Source organism: Tupaia chinensis, unplaced genomic scaffold, assembly GCF_000334495.1.
Source record: "Tupaia chinensis unplaced genomic scaffold, TupChi_1.0 Scaffold000477_1, whole genome shotgun sequence".
Taxonomy (NCBI): domain Eukaryota; kingdom Metazoa; phylum Chordata; class Mammalia; order Scandentia; family Tupaiidae; genus Tupaia; species Tupaia belangeri.
Genome location: NW_006159986.1, coordinates 1,612,941 through 1,630,273, shown reverse-complemented (window position 1 = coordinate 1,630,273; position 17,333 = coordinate 1,612,941). Strand labels below are relative to the sequence as shown.

The 17,333-nt window shown below is 43.3% G+C and overlaps 1 protein-coding gene across 4 annotated transcripts in view; it reads right to left on the bottom strand.

Annotated features, from left to right (window-relative positions):
* WIPF2 (WAS/WASL interacting protein family member 2) overlaps positions 1-17,333 on the bottom strand; it is a 63,384-nt gene that overhangs the window by 33,104 nt on the left and 12,947 nt on the right. The window lies entirely within an intron of this gene.

Sequence of the window (17,333 nt, the reverse complement as noted above, 5' to 3'; positions counted from 1 at the left end):
GTGCCCTATAGTGAAAAACCTCTCAAAAAAAAAAAAAATTTTTTTTTTAAAAATACTCACACCAGGCACGTGTGCATGTGTGCCCAAGATTCCAAGATGAGAATGGAGAAGGGACTGTGGCGTGGCCATCCCCCCAAGGAATGAATTCTTGCTTTCTCTCTCTTTGCTGAGTATATGCACTCTACAGCAAAAATCTTTTTAAAAAGAATTATTCATTTAATTTTATTTATTTATTCATTTATTTTTAATTTAACCAGAGAAAGAGGGAAAGTGAGAAATCAAGCCACCAGTTCCAGGATGCAAACTGTAGTCAGCCATGTGGGAGTGTCCAGCGCCTTAACCACTGTGTCACCTGCTCATCCCCCAAAATCTTTTTATTTTAAATAATTATTTATTTTATTTATTCATTCGTTGATTTTTTTTTAATTTGATCAGAGAGAGACAGAGGGTGAGAGTGAGAGAGAGAGAGGAAGTGAGAAAGCAAGCCACCAGGTCCAGGACTCGAACCCCAGTTGGCCATGTGGGAGTGTCCAGCGCCTTAACCACCACGCCACCCGTTGCCCCCCCCCAAAAAATCTCTCTTAAAAAACAAATACACAAAAACCCTACTGACTAAAATGACTCCAAGATAGCCCATTAGTACTAGATTAAACACTATCCTGAAATAAAAATTAAACTTTGGAGGAACAAGATTTATCTATATCTATTTTACCCAATGAGCTCTTAAGCAAGACAACACCAAATCTTTCTATAGCATAGAGTAGATGGTTGATAGCTGAATGGAACAAAAGTAAACTGAACAGTAGCACTATCTATAAAAGCAAGCAAGTTAGAGTGGAAGGAAAAAAGCAGCAAATGATAGACCAACATGCCAAAAATAGAAAAGACGACAGAACAGAGAAACCTGAGGCTATATGTACACTTCAATGTTCCAAAACGTTTTTGTTTGTTTGTTTAATTTGCCAGAGGGAACATATGCTTGCCAGAGAGAAAGGAAGAAAGTACCCCGATGGGGAATGGTCACACTGCCATCTAGTTCTTCCTTCTTTTGGGATTTTGAGAACACATGCAAATGTACCCAGCATGTTTTTCCAGTGGCCAGATCTAAGACTCAATCTGCAAGGTCAAGGGGCTGGCAGGTGGCATGGTGGTTAAGGTGCTGAACTTTTACATGGTTGATCACGGTTGGGGTCTTGGGCCTGGCAGCTTACTTTCTCACTTTCCTTCTCTCTCTCTCTCTGGTCAAATAAAAAAAAAACAGAGATAATAAATAAAATCAAGTAATTCTTTAAAAAAATAAATAAATAAAAGCTGCAAGGTCAGCTATGCAGGATCCAGCTCCCTTATCCACAAGGCCATGAAGTCAGGCCCCAAAAACTTCTAATTTGCTGAATTTGCTCACTCAGGTATCATCCAGCTGAGCATCCAGCATTTAATCCATTCAATATTTTTTAAAGAGTTATTTAATTTTATTATTTATTTATCTTAGATATTTTTGCCATAGGGTATGTGCACTATCCAGAGATATAAGAGACAGAGAGGTAGAAAGCAAGAAATCAACCTCCTGGGGGGATGGCCACGCTGCAATCCCTCCTTCCCGATTCCAGGACTTCACCAGGTTCAGGACTCAAACTACGGTCAGTTATATGGGAGTGCAGTGACATAACCATCATGCTATCTGCTGGTTCCTATTATTATTATTTTAATTTGACCAGAGAAATAGAAAGTAAGAAAGCAAGCCACGAGGTCTGAGACTTGAATCACAGTCAGTCATGTGGGAGTCTAGCACCTTAACCACCATGCCACTCACTGGCCCCTAAAAGACAAGTTTCTATTGATACTATTTGCAGCATAATTCTAGTGGATGAGAAAAACAAGAAAACCAACATAATCTCAATGTCTCAGTTACTGATAACAGGAGTAAAAAAAAAGAAAAACAGAAAGTCAAAAGCAGAGTGTAGGAGTAAGGTATTGTTCTTTTTAAAAAAAAGGAAAAAAAAAGAATTATTTTATTTAACTATTTAACTTTACTTATTCGTTCATTTCAATTTGACCAGAGAGGGACAGAGAGAGAGAAAGTGAGAAAGCAAGCCCCAAGGTCTGGACTTGAACCACAGTCAGCCATGTGGGAATCCAGCGCCCTTAACCATCACACCACCTGCCAGCCCTGGTATTGTTCTTTTAGTATGATTCAGGGAGGAGGCTTTCAGGGAAAGCCAAAGAAGTCCTTTCATATAAACATCTAGGGGAAGGGTATTCCAAAAAGAAATGACAGCAAGCGAAACCCCCCCTGGTGTAAGAATGTGCTTGGTGTGTTAACAGAACTAGTAAAGAGGACCACGGCAGCTAGGACAGAGTAAGGAGAATGGTAGGAAATGAAAGCTGAGGCCTTTCAAGTCACCATTCAAATCCAAAAGTCGTATCCTTCTTCACTCAATAGGTCTATAACAGCAAAGATGCCTAAAGGAATCAGCGGCTTCATATACAAAGCGAAGTGGAAGTTCCACCAGCTATCTCATTAAGCCCACAGACTGTATCTGATCTTGTGGCGTAAGTGTAGCTAGAGACCTAGTACTAAATACTAACTAGAAGCTTTCCAGGGTTAAAAGTCACCTGATGGTAATCTGCCTGCCTTTCACCTGCCCTTTACCTTTATTACTGAAAAGCAGTACAGGGTGAAGAGGTAAGAGCTTATGACCACACTGGCATAATGGTATCCAATCCCTAAGCCCAAAAATCTCAGCACAGGGGACCAGCAGTTAGCGTAATGGCTATGTCGCTGGACTCCCACGTAGTCGACCGCGGTTCGAGTCCCGGACCCGGTGGCTTAAACTCACGCTGGGCGCGTGTGCGTGCGTGCCCAAGATCCCGAGAGGAGAATGGAGGAGAAGGGATTGCGGCGTGGCCATCCCCCCTGGGGGGTGATTTCCTGCTTTCTATCTCTGTCTCTCTCTGTCTGTCTGGCGAGCGCACGCGCCCTATAGCAAAAACCTCTCCAAAAAAAACAAACAAACAAAAAAATCTCAGCACAGGAAGAGGGCCAGGAGCTGCCTAAGAATATCTGCGTACCACTCCAGGAGACTGACAAACAGCCGGAGCCAAATGGGTCCCTATAATTACATAGAAACTGATGTCAACACAGAATTAAGAACATACCTCCACGTGTTTTAGGGTAGACTATGGTAAGAGGGTTTCTACTGAAGTATTTCTAGCCTCTCTAAAATACAAGAAAACAGTTGAGAATAACTTGCATATTATACGTAATTATACTTATTTTATAAAAAGCACCTCTGACGAAAGGCTTTACGCAGTCCACAGACCTCTTCTCAATAGAGATGGTGCTACCTCCTTCAAACTCAATCCAGTCAAATCGCTAGTGAAGCAGATTTCAGGCATATACAGAGGTGGAATCAATGAAAATTCTAAGGTTACTTGATAAAGGGAGAATGTTTTTTTCTCCCCAACTACTGGCATTTTTCATCATGGAAATTCAACTACACAGCAAATCTCATTGGTTCAACATATAACTAAAAAACATATACCCTGGAACCAGCAGATACCATACCAGTTATGTCACTGGACTCCCACATGGCTGACCACAGTTTGAGTCCCAGAACCAGTGGCTTGAAAATCACGCCAACCACGTGTATGTGCGGGCCCAAGATCCTGGGAGGAAATAGAGAAGCAATTACCGCAAGGTCAACCCCGAGGGGGGTGATTTCTCACTTTCCCTCTCGCTGTGTCTTTATCTGTCTCTCACCCCAGCAGGCATACCCTCCCTAAGGCAAAAACCTCTGGAAAAAGGAAATGAATATCTAAATATCCTAGGACTTCTATAACAACCCAAATCTAGATGTTCTATTTAGATGATTTTTCCTAATGTAAGGAACACACAACCCTGAGTGAGAAAATGGACAGATATATAATCGTATGACAAAAATCCTTTCAGGAGCTAGACAGTGGCGCAGAGGCAAAGTGCAACGCTCTGCAAAGCTGACCCCTACAGAAAACTTCCAGTTTGTGTCTGGAGACCTCCCTGGGTGCACCTGCTACATGCATGCCCATGATTCAGGGGGCTAAGACTGGGGAATAGATCGTGGCATCAAGACCTTGGTGGGGATGCCTTTGTCTGTCCCTGTCTCTGTCTCTCACTCATAGAACGAAGAAAAAAATCCTTTTAAGTATAATTTTGCTAATAAAACCATAATGGTGCCTCTCAATGATGTGAACTTTCCCACAAATATGACTCTTTCCTCTTGTCTTGCATTTTTTTAATTTTTTTTTTTTTTGGAGAGATTTTCACCGTAGGGCGCGTGCACTCGCCAGACAGACAGAGAGAGACATAGAGACAGAAAGCGAGAAATCACCCCCCAGGGGGGATGGTCACGCCGCAATCCCTTCTCCTCCATTCTCCTCTTGGGATCTTGGGCACGCACGCACACGCGCCCGGCGTGAGTTTTAAGCCACCGGGTCCGGGACACGAACCGCGGTCGACTACGTGGGAGTCCAGCAACATAGCCATTACGCTAACTGCTGGTTCCCTAAATTATGTATTATTTTTAATTTGCTATAGGATACATACACTCACCAGAGAGAGAGAAAGTAAATCTCTAGATCCAAGACGCAAACTGCAGTCAGCCATATAGAGTCCAGTGCCCTAACTACCATGCTACCTGCTGACTCACTTGTATTATTTTCTGAAAGTCCTAAAAATGTAAACTCAGAAATCTATTTTATTGGGGCCAGCAGGTGGCATGGTGGTTAAGGGCACTGGACTCCTCCCATATGGCCGCCCATGGGTCAAGTCCTGGATCTGGCGGCGCGTTCTCGCGCTCTCTCTCTCTCTCTCTCTCTCATTCTGTCCCTTTCTGGTCAAATTTCAAAAATAAATAAATAAGCAAAGAAAGTTAAATAATAATTTTTAAAAGACATTGATTTTATTTATATGCTATATTTTAAAAAACATTATTTATTTAATTTTACTTATTCATTCTTTTTATTATTTTTTTTGGAGAGGTTTTTGCTGTAGGGTGTGTGTACTCACCAGAAAGACAGAGAGACAGAGAGCAAGAAGTCACCCCCGGGAGGGATGGCCACGCTGTAATCCCTTCTCCTCCATTCTCCTCTCGGGATCTTGGGCACACATGCACACATGCACACACGCCTGGCATGAGTTTAAGCCACCGGGTCTGGGACCTGAACCATGGTCAACTACATGGGAGTTCAGTAACATAGCCGTTATGCTAACTGCTGGTCCTGTTATTCTTTCATTTATTTTAATAACCAGAGAGAGAGAGGGGGAAAGTGAGAAAGCAAGCCACCAGGTCTGGGACTCAAACTGTTGTCGGCCATGTGAGAGTATCCAGCACCACAACCACCATGCTGCTTGCTGGTCCCTATGTTATACACTATCTTAACTGGTAAATATTAGCTATCACAGGTTATTCTCAGATGCAAAGCAATGCAAGAGCCAAATCCTCTCACTGAAAATGACAAATCAATGACAAATCTACTCTCCTGTTCAATTAAATAACCACAGCTGTAAAGAATGGCTTCATAAGAAAGATGATTAGAGATAACTAATGTAATAGTAATTGCAAATTAAATGTCTGAAAATCATCCAAAACAGAGAATGACTTCACCAAATGTCTCTAGCCCTATACTATCCCCAAAGACAGAAAGAAAAACCCTGTTATACTGAAAGCACTGAAGTACTGGGAGGTGAGAAGACTTTTACAAAAAACAGTTAACTACAGTAAATCAAATTATTCAAAGTAGGACCTGATGGGAACAGAAGATGGTGTAAGATTATGTTGCTGGGCTCCCACATAGTCGACCATGGTTTGAGTCCCAGATCCAGCAACTTGAAAATCATGCTGGGTATATATGTGGGGATGCCAAAAATCCCAAGAGGAAAATGAAATAGAAGGGAGTGAGATGTGGCCATTCCCCCGGTGTGTGTGTGTGATTTCTCACCAATCCCTTCTCCTCCGTTATCCTCTCAGGATCTTGGGCACACATGTACACGCACCCGTCATGAGTTTAAGCCACTGGGTCCAAGACTCGAACCACAGTCAACTACATGGGAGTCCAGCAACGTAGCCATTACACCATCTGCTGGTCCCACAGACCCAGCAACTTAAAACTCATGACGGGTACATGTACATGTGTACCCAAGATTCCAAGAACAGAATGGAGGAGAAGGAATTGTAGCGTGGCCACCCCCTATAGGGGTAATTTCTGACTTTCTGACTCTTGTCTCTCCAGGGAGTGTATGTACCCTACAGCAAAAATGTTTCAAAAAAAAAAAAAGAGAAAGAAGTATTACCTGATAACACAGCAAATAATCAGTAATCAATGAGATGATAAACTCTGGACTGAGCACTGTTTTTGTGACTTTGTTCACCAAAATGGTTTCGATGGAAGTTCCAAAAAGGTCTTAGAGCTGCTCCTATGTGAGAACTAAGACGGCTTCCTCAGGCTGAATTTCAGTTAATTAACAGCTCCAAGATTTCAGTGAAAATCCCTGATGAGGGACTAGCAAATGGCATAATGGTTATGTCACTGGACTCCCACGTAGTCAACTGCAGTCCTAGACCCAGCAGTTTAAAACGCATGCCAGGCACACGTGCAGGTGTGCCCAAGATCCCGAGAGGTGAATGGAGAAGAAGGGACCATGGCATGGCCATATCCTCTAGGGGGTGATTTCTCACTTTCTGTATCTCTGTTTCTCTGTCTTTCTGGTGAGCATACACTCCCTATAACAACAAAATCTTTTTAAAAAAATAAAAACAAAAAGAAAAAGAAAAGAGGGCCAGCCTGGTGGTGTAGTAGTTAGGCAGTTATATCCCATACAGCCAACTATGTGATTCAAGTCCTGGACCCAGAGGCTTGATAAACATACCAGGCACGTGTGCTGGCGTCCGCCAAATCCCAACAGGAAGAAGAAACAGAGAAAGGACTGCAGCATGGCCATCTGTCATGGAGGGTACTTTCTCACTTAGTCTCTCCCTCCCCCAGTAAGTGCATGCACCCTCTAGCAAATTAAAGTACTGCTGAAGTTAAAAACAAATTTCAAGGGAGGAACCAGCAGTTAGTGTAATGGCTATGTCGCTGGATTCCCACGTAGTCGACCGCGGTTCGCGTCCTGGACCCGGTGGCTTTCAACTCACGCCGGGTGCGTGTATGTGCATGTCCAGGATTCCGAGAGGAGAATGGAGGAGAAGGGACTGTGGCATGGCCATCCCCCTTGGGGGGTGATTTCTCACTTTCTGTCTCTATGTCTCTCTCTGTCTGTCTGGTGAGTGCACGCGCCCTATGGTGAAAACCTCTCCAAAAAAAAAGAAAACTTGAAGGGACCAGCAGTTAGCGTCATGGCTATGTCGCTGGACTCCCATGTAGCCGACCGTGGTTCAAGTCCCGGACCTAGTGGCTTAAACTCACACCAGGCATGTGTACGTGCATGCCCAAGATCCTGAGAGGAGAATGGAGGAGAAAGGATTGTGGCATGGCCATCCCCCCGGGGGGTGATTTCTCATTTTCTGTCTCTTCTTTTCTTTCTGGCAAGCACACGCACCCTATAGCAAAAACCTCTCCAAAAAAAGAAAAAAAAACTTCAAATCATAGTGCTTTTTTTTTTTTCTTTCTTTCTTTTTTTTTTTTTGAGAGATTTTCACTGTAGGGCGCGTGCGCTCGCCAGACAGACAGAGAGAGACATAGAGACAGAAAGCGAGAAATCACCCCCCAGGGGGGATGGTCACGCCGCAATCGCTTCTCCTCCATTCTCCTCTCGGGATCTTGGGCACACACGCACACACGCCAGGCGTGAGTTTTTTTTTAAGCCACCGGGTCCGGGACACGAACCGCGGTCGACTACATGAGAGTCCAGCGACATAGCCCTTACGCTAACTGCTGGTTCCCCAAATCATAGTGCTTTAACATCTCAAAAAAAGATGCTGTACGAATCGAAGGCAAATGATTAGTACATCTGTTTCCAAGGCCCGAGTCAATTTTCCATTTCACCAAAAACATTAACAGATTTCTAGATTTAGACAGTGAAGTAACACAGAGTAGCTCAATGTTCATAACTATTATTTCCTTCCCACCCACACATCCCAGGAACCAGTGAGTTAGAGATGTTGACCAAAAAATAGAGAGTCACGCAAGGCCAAAGTTATTACCATCAGCTAGCATTTAATACTAGAGAAGAAAAGAGTTAATCAGATGAGAGGTATATGTTCTAGTTTAGAAATCCTTGGACCAGCAGTTGGCGTAATGGCTATGTCGCTGGACTTTCATGTAGTCAACTGTGGTTCGAGCCCCGGACCTGGTGGCTTAAACTCACGCTGGATGCATGTGCGCACGTGCCCAAGATCCCAAGAGGAAAATGGAAGAAAAGGGATTGCGGCATGGTCTTGCTTCCTGGGGGGGTAATTTCTTGCTTGCTGTCTTTCTGGCAAGCGCATGCGCCCTATAGCAAAAATCTCTCCAAAAAAAAGAAATCCCAATGAAAGCTAGACAGACTAGAAGAGAGTTTGAATACAAAAGGAATTCTGGAGGGATCAGCAGGTGGTGTAATGGCTATGTCACTGGACTCCCATGTAGTCGACCGTGGTTCAAGTCCCAGACCCGGTGGCTTAAACTCATGCTGGGCACATGTGCGTGCGTGCCCAAGATCCTGAGAAGAGAATGGAGAAGAGATTGCGGCGTGGCCATCCCCCGGGGTGGTGTGATTTCTCGCTTTCTCTCTGTCTCTCTCTCTGTCTTTCCCCGAGCACACACGCCCTGTAGCAAAAACCTCTCAAAGAAAAAAAAAATAAAAGAATTCTAGGGGAAGTCTTAGAAGTTTGCCATGGAGACATAAGATGATCATAATGGTTTAGAAATAAACTTTTTTTCTTTAATTGCCTTAGGGTACGTGCACTTGCCAGAGAGAGAAAGAGAGAGAGAGAGAGTGAGCGAGCGAGAGCGCACTGCCTACAATGGGGTATGGCCACACAACAATCCTTTTTCCTCTAATCCTCCATCACATCAGGATTTTGGGCACTTATCACGTGTCCAGTGTTTTTTTCAAGCTGCTGGGCTAAGATTCAAACCACGGCAGGCCATGTGGGATCTAGCTCCCTATCCACAGCACTTAACCACTATTTACAGGTCTGGTCCTAGGAAGGATCCTTTCAAAGCAGTTTCCACACTTGCCTGAAGATATGAGATATATAGGACATTTGTTTAAAACATACACACATACACACACACAGAGAGAGAAATATCCCTGTGCCTTAACTCAGACCTATTAAAATCAGAAATTTTTCAGGAAAGAGATCTCATAATCTGGATATTCTTAATGTTAGAAAAGTCTGGAAAACACTATTTTCAAGGAGCATTAAATAATCAACTGCTCACTACAGTGTCTGCATAGAGATCAACAAGACCAAGTGGCTAAGTATGTTGGTTAAATGTGTCAGATTGCATGCATTTGTCAATTTAAACACCATTAAAATTACAGCAAAGGGATTTTTGTTTGTTTGTTTGGAGAGGTTTTTGTTATAGGGCGCATGAACTCGCCAGAAAGACAGAGAGAAAGAGAGAGAGAGAGAGAGAGAGAGAAAGCGAGAAATCACCCCCAGGGGGAATGGCCACACCGTAATCTCTTCTCCACCAGTCTCCTCTGGAGATCTTGGGCATGCATGCACATGCGCCTGGGGTGAGTTTAAATGACCAGGTCCGGGACTCGAATCACGGTCGACAACATGAGTCCAGCGAACTAGCCATTACACCATCTGCTGGTCCTGCAAAGGGATTTTTTTAAAAGAATTTTTAAATTTAACTTTATTTATTTTTAATTTGACCAGCGAGGGACAGAGTGAGAGAGAGAGAGAAAATGAGAAAGCAGGTCTCCAGGTCCAGAACTTGAACCATGGTCGGCCATGTGAGGGTTCAGTGCCCCCAACCACCACACTACCTGCCAGCCCCGCAAAGGGATTTTTTAAAAAGGCATAATGTGGTCCAGTCTTAGTGGTATAAGCTGTAGGGTACTTCTGTGCAGAGCCCATGGAAGGCCTGGATTCAGTTCCGGGATCAACTTAAACAGGTTGGATGTGGAGCCATGTGCTTGTAATTCAAGCTAACTGGGAGACGGAGACAGAGGACTGCAGCTTGGCAAGACTCTGACAAAAATATTTCTCTTCCTTCCTCCTTTCCTCTCTCTAAAAAAAGAAAAGAAACCTACAGATCCATAAAAAAAAAACAAACAGGAAAGGAGACAACAGCGGAGAGAGAAAAGAGAGGTCAACAAAGTTTTAGAAGCTGGGAAGCATGTGTATTAGTGATAGATAACGTCACAGAAAGGAAAAAGGCTAAATGCTTGCAAGGGAAAGCAAGCAGATTCCCACCACAGATACTCAGGAGGCTCGGTAATTAGAAGCACCTGGTACCTCAGGAGGACGTAGTTTAAGGAGGACTCACTAGGCAGGAGGATTGACTGAAAGTCTCTGTAAGAAAAGAGCTTCCTCCAACCCCTCCTCAAGTTGTAAGGCAAAATATTGGAAAGTTGAACCACAGAGCCTCTGAGCAAAAGGATAAGTCACAACTAAGGGCAGGAGTGCCAAATTGAAACTAGGGGGGATCAAGTTAAAATCTACCTACTTGGGATCAGCAGGTAGCATAGTGGTTATGTCACTGGACTCCCAAATGATCGACCGCGGTTCGAATCCTGGACCTGGTGGCTTGAAACTCATGTCAGCGTGTACACGTGTGTAACTAAGATCCTGGGAGGAGAATGGAGGAGAAGGGATTGCTGTGTGGCCAACTTCCCTGGGGGGTGATTTCTCACTTTCCTTCTCACTGTCTTTGTCTATCTCTGAAGTGCATGCTAGCTCTAAGGCAAAAACCTCAACAACAAAAAAAACCTACCTACTCAGCAGTGAAGCTTCTCCCTCCCCAGATCTTTTCTCCCACTTGGATCAAACAATACCAGGAGCTGGACCTATACTGAAATGCCTGCCACCAACCTATCTTCACTAGACAGGAAAATGGAGGAGTCCTCCGACCAGTCCTCTGACCAGTGTTTACCCAAAAGTAGTGCCCACCATTTGAAGAGTCAGGGCCCATGCTCAGCATTTTAGTGTCATGTATTTATTTTTTTTAAAGAATGATTTATTTAATTCCATTTGTTATTACTATTTTTTAATTTGACTAGAGAGAGACAGAGAGAGAAAGTGTAAGTGAGAAAGCAAGCCACCAGGTCCTAGACTTGAACTGCAGTCAGCCATGTGGGAGTCCAGCGCCTTTAACCATCATGCCATCTGCCGGCTCCAGTGCCATGTATTTAAAAATGAACAGAGAGCCAAGAAGTATGACACCTTTAGAGAAAACCTCTTAACATTAAAGATGGACCGGCAAAGTGGTGTAGTGTATAAGGAGACAGGATCCCACATGGCCAACTGCTCAAGTCCCAGACCCTGTGTCTTGAAAAAGAACACTGGGCACATGTGTGTGCATGCCCAAAATTCCAAGAGGGCATGAAGAAGAAGGGATTGCAGCAAAGTCATCCATCACAGGGGGTGCTTTTTCCCCTTTTCTTTTTTTCTTTATGATTTTTTTTTTTTTTTTAATTTGACCAGACAGAGAGAGAAAGCTGCCAGGTCCAGGATGCAACCTGTGGTAGGCCATGTGGCAGTCCAGCACCTTAACCACCACACCACCTGCCAGTCTCTCCTCTCCCTATTACTTTCCAGTGCATGCACACATCCTACAACAAAAAGAAAAAAAAAAAGAGAGAGAGAGAGAGAATCATAGTAAACAATTTCTGACAATGTGCAAAAATACTTATACAGGGACTAGCAAGTAGCATGGTGTTTAAAGCACTGGACACTCCCACATGGCTAACCACAGTTTGAGTCCTGGACCTGGTGGCTCGCTTTCTCACTTATCCTCTCCCTCTCTCTGGTCAAATTAAAATAAATAAATGAAAAAATAAAATAATTATTTTTAAAATATTTATACATAAAATGCAGGGAATAAAAAGAGCTCTTGAGGGAACCAGCAGTTAGCGTAATGGCTATGTCACTGGACTCCCACATAGTCGACAGCGGTTCGCGTCTCGGACCCAGTGGCTTAAACTCACGCCGGGCGCGTGTGCGTGCGTGCCCAAGATCCCGAGAGGAGAATGGAGGAGAAGGGATTGCTGGAGGTCTGGAACAACATTTCCCAGAATCCTCCATCAGTGGAATTGTGATTTAAATTTCAACACTCCCAGGACCAGCAGATAAAGTAATGGTTATGTTGCTGGACTCCCACGTAGTCAACCATGGCTACGGTCCCCAATCTGTGGCTTCAAACTCACACAGGGTGCATGTGCATGCATGTATGCATGCCCAAGATCCCAAGAGAAGAATGGAGAAATGACTGTGGTGTGGTCATCCCCGAGTGGATGTTACTCTGGTGAGCATATGCGCCCTATAGCAAAAATCTCTCTGATTAATTAATTAATTAATTAATCTATCTATCTCACACCAGACGTATATGTATGCATGCCCAATCATTCCATCAATCAATCAATCTCACGCTGAATGTGTGTGTGTGTGCATGCCCAAAATCCTGAGAGGAAAATGGAAGAGAAGGGACTGCGGCCTGGACATTCTCTCAGAGATAATTTCTTGCTTTCTGTCTCACTGTCAAGCACACATACCCTATAGCAAAAATCTCTCTAAATAAATAGGGGCTGGCAGGTGGCGCAGTGGTTAAGGTGCTGGACTCCCACATAGCTGATCACAGTTCAAGTCCCAAACTTGGCAGCTTCCTTTCTCACTTTCTCTCTCTCTGGTGAACGTATACATGCCCTATAATAAACTTAAATAATAAAAAGTAATAAAATAATTATATATAATATATATACAGGTGGAGTAATGGTTAAGGCAAGGGACTCCCACATGGTCAACTGTGGTTCAAGTCCCGGACTTGGTAGTTTAAAACATACAAGGTGTGCATCTGCATGCGTACTCAAAAATCCTAAAAGGAGAATGGAGAAGGAATTGCAGCATGGCCATCCCCATGGGGGGTGATTTCTAACTTTCTGTCTGTCTCTCTGTCTTTCCAGTGAGTAATATAGCAAAAATCACTCTCAAAAAATAAATAAAAGTTTAAAAATAAATTCCATCACTCCAAGTCAAATGTGAACATGGGGGGACAGCAGGGGGCATAGTGGTTAAGGGCACTGGACTTTCAGGTGGCCAGCTGCGTGCAGTTCAAGTCCCAGACCTGGTGGCTTACTTTTCTCATCTTCTCTCTCATTCTGTTCCTCTCAGGTCAAATTTAAATAAACAAATAAAGTTAAATCAAATAATTCTCTAAAAAATTAAAAATTGAACATTGAAAAAGAGCAAGTGCTTTATTGTGCATTAAATAGCAACGGGCAGGTGTGTGCCTAAGATGAATGGCAGACATGTGGCTTGTGGCAGTTTCCATTATCCTCCTACAAACTGCCTACTCTGGCACGACAGGCAGGAAAGATTATTTATTAATGAGATCAGTTTTTCTTTTCTCTTTTTTTTTTTTTTTGAGGTGGGGAGAGGTTTTTGTTATAGGCATGTGCGCTCACCGGAAAGATAGAGACAGACAGAGAGATAGAAAGCGAGAAATCACTCCCTAGGGAGGATGGCCATGCAGCAATCCTTTCTCCTCCATTCTCCTCTCGGGATCTTGGGCATACATGCACACGTGCCCAGCATGAGTTTAAGCCACTGGGTCCGGGGCTTGAACCGCAGTCAACTACATGGGAATCCAGCAACATACTCATTACACCAACTGCTGGTCCCAAGATTAATTTTTTTTTTTAAGTCTGCTATGGGGCACATGTGCTTGCCAGAGAGAGGGATAAAGTAAGAAATCACTCCCCCCTGGGGGATGGTCACCCCACAATCCCCTCTCCATCCTCCTCTTGGGATTTTAGGAACACACACACACACATACACACTCACTCAGCGTGCTTCTCAGGCCAGCGGTCCTGGGTCCAGACTGGAGTGGTGCAGGCAGCCATATGGGATCCAGCCCCTTAATCTCCATGCCAAATGCTGGCCCAGGAGGATGAAGTACTTTACCCCATTTAGGTCTTGTTTTCAATTCAATGCAACTAACTGATGAAAAAGACAATTATCATTTGCTGTCAAAACATCTAGACAATGGGAACCAGCAGTTAGCGTAATGGCTATGTCACTGGACTCCCATGTAGTCGACCGTGGTTCGCGTCCCAGACCGGGGGGCTTAAAACTCACGCTGAGCACGTGTGCGTGTGTGCCCAAGATCCCGAGAGGAGAATGGAGGAGAAGGGATTGCGGCGTGACCATCCCCCCTGGGGGGTGATTTCTTGCTTTCTGTCTCTATATCTCTCTCTGTCTGTCTGGCGAGCGCACGCGCCCTATAGTGAAAATCTCTCCAAAAAAACAAAAACAAACAAAAAAAACCATCTAGACATTCAAATAAATATTAATTAGATTATATAAATTTTAATTAGATCAGGCTGAAAGCTAATACTGATGACAGAAAAACAGCTCTTTTCACTCTAAGCTAGCCATATCTCAAATCACTAGCTTCCAACCTCCAGAAGGCATCCTTCACTTGCACACCCCAAATACAAAACTAAAAAAGCATACCCAGAGAACAGTAAGGAAAATCTAGTGATGACAGTCTCCATTAAAAAATGGCCTGAGGGACCAGCAGGTGGCATGGTGGTTGAGGCGCTGGACACTCCCACATAGCCAACCAGGGTTAGAGTCCTGCAACTGGTGGCTTTCTTTCTCTCTCTCTCTCTCTGTCTCACTCCAGTCAAATAAAAGAATGGAGGCTGGCAGGTGGCATGGTGGTTAAGGGCACTGGACTCCCACATGGCCAACCACGGTTTGAGTCATGGACCTGGTAGCTTGCTTTCTCACTTTCCCTTGCTCTCTCATTCTGTTCTTCTCTGGTGAAACTAACAATAAACAAACAAACAAACAAACATTAAAAATGAAATAAAATACCTTTTTTAAAAAAATTTAAAAATAAATGAATAAATTAAAAAAATAAATCATTCTTTTTCAAAAATAAATAAATAAGTGGCCTGAAAAAAAACTAATGCTCCACAAAATGTTGATCCAGATTTCATATGGAGAGAAATGGCATGCCTCATTTCTTTCTTTCTTTCTTTCTTTCTTTTTTTTAAAGAGGTTTTTGCTATAGAGAGCATGCGCTCACCAGAAAGACAGAGAGACAGAAAATGAGAAATCACCCCGCAACGGGAATGGCCACACCGCAATCTCTTCTCCTCCATTCTCCTCTTGGGACCCTGGGCAGGCACTCACATACATGCGCCTGGAGTGCATTTAAGAAACCGAGTCCAGGACTTGAATCGCGGTCAACTACATGGGAGTCCAACGACATACCCATTAAACCAACTGCTGGCCCAGGCACACCTCATTTCTAAGATTTACATTAAGTCCTAACTCACCACAGATAACCTAGTAACAAAGCTGTGACTTGAACTGTTGAGGAGTCTCTTTTGCTCTCACTCTAATACTCTTAGGCTATCAGTAACACAGATGCTCCTTGCTGAAATGCTAGAAACATTTGCACATTTTCATTACTTTATCACTAGTGATAGGCTGCTAAATCAAGAGTCTACTTTATGAAAACAGGACAAACTGATTCAATTACACAAGAAAGGCACTAAATCAAACAGGACCATCTGGGCTTTGCGTACTTTGGTTTCCAAACACAAGTCAATATACTTGCAGATAAAAATGCCTTCATATATTCAGGATCATAATGGCCCCAGATAAAAATGCTTTTATAAATTCAGAGTTACAATGGCCCTTGGGCTACTGATTCATTTACACGTCCAGTAAGACTTATGGGTCATGTTAAAACATATGGCCTAGATGGCAGATATGACAAAATATTATATTCGCTGCTCAAAATAAGAACATCTGTGTTCTCCCCCTAGTCCCATGGAGAGTACATTGAAAAAAAGAGTCACTATTCCCTAGAATAGATGTTGGTGTCCTAAATTGCAGGTCTGGCAAAATCACAATCTCATCATTCCCAATACCCTAAGAATTGTCCCCCAATCATCCTAATCTCTGGGACCAGTGGATGTTGTAATGGTTATATCAATGGACTCCCACATAGACGACCGCAGTCTGAGTCCTGGACCCAAGGCTTAAAACTCACGACAGGCACGTGTGCAGGTGTGCCCAAAATCCTGGGAGAACAGAGTAGTGGAGGAGGGCTGTGGTATGACCATCCCCCCTGTGGGGTGATTTCTCTATTTCTGTCTCTCTGGTGAGCACACACCCTATAGCAAAAATCCCTCTTAAAAAAAAGAAAGGGCGGCATAGGCAGGTAGCATGGTGGTTAAGGTGCTGGACTTGACACTCGGTTGGCCACAGTTCAAATTTCGGACCTGACGGCTTGCCTCTTCTCACTTTCTTCCTCTCTCTGGTCAAATTTAAGAATAATAATTAATTAATTAGTTAAATCCTTTTTTTTTTTTTTTGTGGGAGGTTTCTTGCTATATGGCGCATGCGCTCACCAGAGAGACAGAGACAGAGAGACAGAAATCAAGAAATCACCCCCTGGGGGATGGTCACACTGTAATCCCTTCTCTTCCAGTCTCCTCTTGGAATTTTGGGCACACATGCACACACATCCGGCAGGTATGAGTTTTAAGCCACCAGGTCCGGGACCCTAATCACAGTCAACTACGTGGGAGTCCAGTGACATAGCCATTACGTTAACTGCTGGTTACCTAGCTTTGTATTATGATTTGAAATAAGAAATTGAGGCCTTGCATTTCGTTCTTTTTCTATCAAATAGTTTTAGTTGTTCAGGACCTTTAGTTATTTGAATTCTATATGAATGTTAGGGTGTTTATTTCTAATTGGTTGTCAGGAAAGTCATGATGCATTTTTGTGTAGAAAAAAACAGAAAAATGTGTTGTAATGTTCAATTCCGGATATTTGTACCGAGTAACATTGTTGGAATGTCAATAGAAATTTTAATCAATCAATACATTAGTTTGGAAAGTACTGACAATTTAACCAGAGAGACAGAGAGACAGAGAGTGAGAAATCACCCCCCGGGGGGATGGCCACACTGTAATCCCTTCTCTATTCTCCTCTAAGGATCATAAGCACGCACACACATGCACCCAGTGTGAGTTTAAGCCACCGGGTCTGGGACTTGAAACACAGTTGACTATCTAGGAGTCCTGTAAGGTAGCCATTACACCATTTGCTGGTCCCAAAAGAATTGTTTTATTTAACTTTATTTATTTATTTATTTATTTATTTATTTATTTA